Below are 6,000 nucleotides of genomic sequence, written 5' to 3'. Positions count from 1 at the left end.
TGTCAAAACTCCAGCAGAAATAAGACATCTCCGCGCACGCATCAAAGATTCCGCGCGGACAATTCAGACTCTCGCGAGCGCTTTTTCCTTCTCCACGAGCAAAAAAAGTCCTCGCGCGAGAGACTGAATACTTCCGGGTGCGCGAGTGATGCCCGCGCGCGAGCAGAATCTTCAAAGGTGCCTCCACATCGGGCGCGTGCGGTGCGTTCGTGTTATTAGTTATGAACGCACACTCAACAGGTGTATCCACACCGGAGCAGCGCGGTCACACATGCAGTAGCAGAGAGGAGATTCTTCTTCTATCCTATTTTTACTGTTCATTAGAGCTCCTCTGACAGGGAGAATCTCAGAGCAAAAATAAAAGCGGTTGAAATCCCCCAAATGTTGCTCCATATTTTCTCTTGTCACAACTCTGTCCTTTTAAATGTCTGTCTGGGTGTCATATTAACCCGACCGGACACAAACCGCAACGATTAATTTTTCTTTGATCATGTTCAGCACTTTAGTGCTTTGAAGCAGACGCCACACAAGCAGCTCCCAAATCAGAGTCCCTGATTGGTCACAGCTCTGCGACTGTGCGTGGAAATCTTGAACCGGGTCGAAGATTCAGCGCGCGCTCAGCGCGTGCCCAATTTGTGCATAGAGCTGTGACCAGACTTAAAAACTTGCGGAGCAACGCAAGTTTTTAGTTACGCGTGCTCCAGACGTGGAGGCCAAGAATTCTGGTGTGCGCGCGTTTGCATTGACCTTTCAGTGAGCGCGCTGATCTCAGCTCAGAAATGAAGGAGGTTCTGTAAATACAGACATTTGAAACTGAATCAAAATAGGTTTCTCTGGTCCAGAGTTTCGCAATTATTTTAACCCCCCCCCCCAACTTTTTGCTGCAAATATCATTAGTATCAGTTAATTTGCTCAAGTTAAATGTATGTCTCCTGAAAATATTGAACCTTTATTACCATTAAAGATTTTTTTTAAAACTTCTAAATTATCCATTTTATTAATTTTTCTCTGTTTTTTAAGAATCCTTCCAAACGTTCAGACATAATAAAATCAAGTCTTTCCTTGTTTCCCTCCACAGTAGTGATGAATTCTGTCTTTTCTCAGAGATTCAGTTCTTTGGTTCACTGTCAACAGTGACTCTTTCTGCTACCAAATGGATTTTTAGGTTTTTTTTGCTATATTAAATTTATTATCAACTGTAGGATTATGCACAATATCCATAACTAATGTAAACATGTTTTTATTCCCCCCAGAGGGGCGCTCCCCACCATTTGAGAAACACTGCTCTAGTCAGTCGATATGTGGTTTCTTCAGTCGTCTGTATCTGCTGTATGGTCATGGTTATTACTTTATTTATTCATGATTGATTTTTTTACATTCATGTTTTAAAATGAGTTAAATAATTAATTTAATTCATTATTTCATGTTAAAAATAAAGATATTTGAGAACACTGGAATGTTTTATCAGTGATTTTCTTGTGTAAATCCTGATGCGGCCCAGGCTCACCCAGACTCCGCCTCCAGCGGCCCCAGATGAATTGAGTTTGAGACCCCTGCATTAGAGGATTTGACTTCACTGAGGATGGTCAAGTTCCTGATGTACGGTGGCCTGAAGTGCAAATTGCATCAACAAATCACTTGATGCATGAACGGTTGAAAGATCACAACAATTAAAAAAAAGCAAAAAAAATATTCAAAAGCAGAATTACATTTTGGAAGGCAAGGCAAGTTTATTTGTATAGAGACAATTCAAAGTGCTTTACATAAAACATTAAAAGAAACAATCAAAAGAAATAGTAAAAATGTGATCATTAAAATAAAATTAAAAGAAAGTAAAAAGATTTAAATTTATAACAAGCATAGATAAACAGTGCAGACGTAAACTTTTGAATACATATTAATCAAACTGAGAACAGGTGAGTCTTTTACCTGGATTTAAATACACTGAGTGTTTCAGCAGATCTAATGTTTTCTGGAAGTCTATTCCAGATCTGTGGTGCATAGAAGCTGAATGCAGCTTCTCCATGTTTAGTTCTGACTCTAGGAACTGATAAAAGACCGGATCCAGATGACCGGAGAGGTCTGGCTGGTACATACTGGGTCAGGAGGTCAGTCATGTATTTTGGTGCTAAACCATTCAAAGCTTTATAAACCAGTAACAGAACTTTAAAGAAACAAAACAAAACAAAATTTAGAAACGAAAATGTAAAAAAGAATATAAAAAAATATCATTGTCCAGAAAACAAAATGAAAAGTTGAAAACCAAAGCACAATGAGAAACCAGAAAAGGTCGGTACCATGTGATATCGCTGATTGGATAATGACATCCAGTCATGACAATTAACTTACAGTTGAAATGATGGACAAACATCTTCAACCAATCAGTGATGCCCCACCTACCTACCTTTTCCAGTTTCTTACTGTGTTTTGTTTTTACAGAAACTGGGAAATGTTCACTCAGAACATCACCAACCATTCACAGCTGACTGAGGACGTCTGGTTCCAACATGGCAACAGACATTGTGGAAAAATGGCTACTGAAGCGACTTCATTGGGTTGGAACCAGATGTAAGTCAACAGGTGTGTTTGAGATGACTGGCGCCTCGCCTGGATCGTCGATGAGGCCAGGCGGCTACTGGCGAATGCGGGGAAAGGCAAACGCTGAGCTGCAGACTGAACGAGAACAGGAAGTCTGGGTTGTCGTTAGCATTCAGTTTAATTTCAATAAGCCCCGCCTCCTTAGTGTTTTAAAGGAAACAATAAAACAAATGATTATCGGTAGAAAAATAAAATAATTTAGCATTTCAAGTAATATAATTTCTAATGATAAAGGAAAGTAATGATCCTGAATTCAATTACTACGACCATTTTTATCAATAGAAATCTTGTTTATTTTGACATCAGTGATTCACTTTTTGCAGAAAGAGTTATGAAATATACAGATTTCCTTCAGTCATTTCTGATCAGATTCACTTCGAACTTCAGGAACTGTCATGGCACCATTCCCCACAATGCATTGTTTTGTATTCATTAAGGCAGCTTGCAGTCAGCGCACTGCCAGATTTTCAGCTTCTCTGGCCCAGGTAGGCGCCTTGTACTTATTCTTTTCTTGCTATATTTTTATGATGATTGATATCAGAGCTAAATTACTTTCTTTGAGAGATGTCTCACTTGCTCTGTCCAGTTCTCTTATACTGCCCTAACATGGACTTGAGCCAGGCTCTTCTCGCTGTGAGGCACAGGTGTTAACCACTACGCCACCGTACCACCCTGCTTTAACCATCAAATACATTCTGTGGTCCCCACATGTCTCTGAATGCTCAGCACGCTGATGAGAAATAACTCAAAAACAAGATTTAGTTTTTCTTAAGTGGCTTACAGTTTTTGACAGAAACATGAAGCCGTTAGATCCTCTACACAAGTGCATTTGGAGACCAGAGCCGGAAGAATGATAAGCTGAGAAAAACTGGTGGAATTTTAGTCTTTCCTTTTAAATCTTTCCACATACTGTAACTATATTTGCTACTAAGTAATTTACTTTTTAGTCTTCTTTGTAACTGTGATGCATTTCTTTTTTAACTAATTGAAGCTCATCACAATTTTGGCTTTTTGTGTTGGTAACTGATGGGGATGTAACGATTCAGTCAAGCCACAATTCGAATTGATTCAGTTTTAAAATCATGATTTCGATTTTTTGTCTGATTGAATTAAAGGTATTTTAAGCCCAAGTATGTTTTCTTTTTGCTCCTTACATCAAACTGTCTGTTTTCCTACTAATAGAAATGATTCAGTACAAATAAACAATAATACAAAATATTAAAATGATCACAAATCCTTTCATACTCGGTTCATGTTGTGCTCCATGCAGTGTTAATTTTGACGGAGAATTTTAATTTAGTTTTAGTCATAGTCTTTTGACTAAAATAAGGTTTAGTTTTAGTCGCAATTTAGTCATGTTGATTCTATTAATTTTAGTCACATTTTAGTCGACTAAATTACAGCAGATATTTAGTCGACAAAAATATAAATAAAGGTAAAGCATTTGAATTAAATTTACTAAGTATGATCATATAAATAACACGCAAAGATTTTACTAATTTGTAAAAAAGAAACATTTTACCTCACTTTGCTTTCCAAACTTGTAATTTCTGTTAATTCAGCTTCAACAACTTAAAACACATTAAAAGAAAAAAATAATTATAATTCCATCCCATTTCCAAAAAGAAAGTGTCTATTTGTATGTAATTTTCAAAAAACGTGCGGCCAGTGATGAACTTTTTTCTCAGTCGCACTGACCCAGAGGACAGGGGTTAAGGTTAGGATTATGGTTATGGTTAGGGTTAAACAAGCAAATGTTTCCTGAATGCTGCTGTCTCTGCAGCTCACGGCTCCACCAGGGGATGGGTCAAATGTGGAGAACACATTTCACACTTTTAGGAGTGTGACAGTTAATGGGACTTTAACTTTAAGTTTAATTTTAAATACGTGCGGCCAACAAAAGAAATCCAGCCTTGCACAAACTTAAAATGCAGCAACGGGATCTTGGCTGCACGTATTACATGTGGACAAAACATGAATTTCATCATATTCTGTGCTGGTCACATGTAAATATGTGTAAATAACATCAGTCTTATTATAAATGTCTTAACAAAAAAAACTTGTATTGAGTCAAGTGTAAAAATGCATAAAAAAACATGGGGTGTAAGCTGTCCAGAACACCTGTGAGCATGTTATATGTGCTTGAACAGCATGTCTGTGATGAACTGTAATACCACCGCCGGCCAATAGAGGGCGCTGTTGTCACGTAACGTGATGGAGTTGGAGATTAAACCGGTGACTGCTTGTGGATCTGAAGAAGCAGCGGGGCTGCTAGCGCTCGGAAATACGCTAAAACATCGGTTTATAACTTTACAAACGTCATGCTAAAACAAAACCGCATTACTGACATTAGGGGGAGAATTTGGATTCAGCCCAATACGCTGGAAATAATCGTGTTTGTATGTTTACCTTTGCGTGGATTTCAGGCTGGCTTGTCTGTAAACGTCGCTTCAGGTTTTCTGGTGTTTTTGCCTGTGATGGTCGCTCCACACAACGTCTTGTTGAAGGTGGCGTTAAATATAACATTTGTCCCTATATGTACTTCTGTTTCTACCTGGATTAGACATTTTCCACCTATATCACAGACACAATTCATTGAATTAGCGTCTTCCCAGGCGGGCTGCAGGGCTCTGTGTTCTGATTGGATCGCTCTGCATTGGCTCCCGCCCTCCTCCACCAGCAGTCATTATGATTGGATGTCGTCTTCGATCAGCATTTTAGTTTCGTTTTTATTCGTTGACGAAAATGTCTATCAATTTAGTTAAAGTTTTCGTGTCTGGACGGGAGTTTTTGTTTCGTTTTCGTTTCGTTTTCGTTGGATAAATAATGTCGTTGACGAAGACGATGACGAAAATTTTTCGTCAACGAAATTAACACTGGCTTTGATTATTTTATCAAGAACTCTGAGAAACCAATGATTGAATGTATTGATCACAGTCAATAAACATTGGAGAATTAGCTAAAAGAGTCTTTGGTGAACTGGAAGGAGAAAGAATCAGGATTTTGGAGGAAGTTCTGTCCATGAAGATCTTCACTTCCTCGTCCAGCTGACATCTGGATCAGAACCATACGGCTGGACATTACCCAGATTGATGGATGTTTTTATGTAGCAGCGGTGAAGACTCAGACGGGGGGATCAGGGGCGGAGCTCCAAAAGCCACGCCCCCCTTAAGGAGATTTTGGAAACAGAGGCTTCAGATCAACATGAAAAATGTCTTTTTAAGACATTTAGGTTGTGGGATTTTGGTTAAAAACGTCATAATCATAGTTAAAACACTACTGGGAAAGCTTTTTTAAAGTAAAAAAATGGTCATAGAGGACTTTAACTCTCCCTGCAAGTACGTCAGCGCTGTTGCTTTTGAGATGACCTCTTTAAGAGTCTCTTTGTTGGCAGCAGAATTC

Source organism: Oryzias melastigma, linkage group LG1, assembly GCF_002922805.2.
Source record: "Oryzias melastigma strain HK-1 linkage group LG1, ASM292280v2, whole genome shotgun sequence".
In the NCBI taxonomy this organism is placed as follows: Eukaryota; Metazoa; Chordata; class Actinopteri; order Beloniformes; family Adrianichthyidae; genus Oryzias; species Oryzias melastigma.
The sequence above is the reverse complement of the archived record's forward strand: the minus strand, read 5'-3'. Positions refer to the sequence as shown.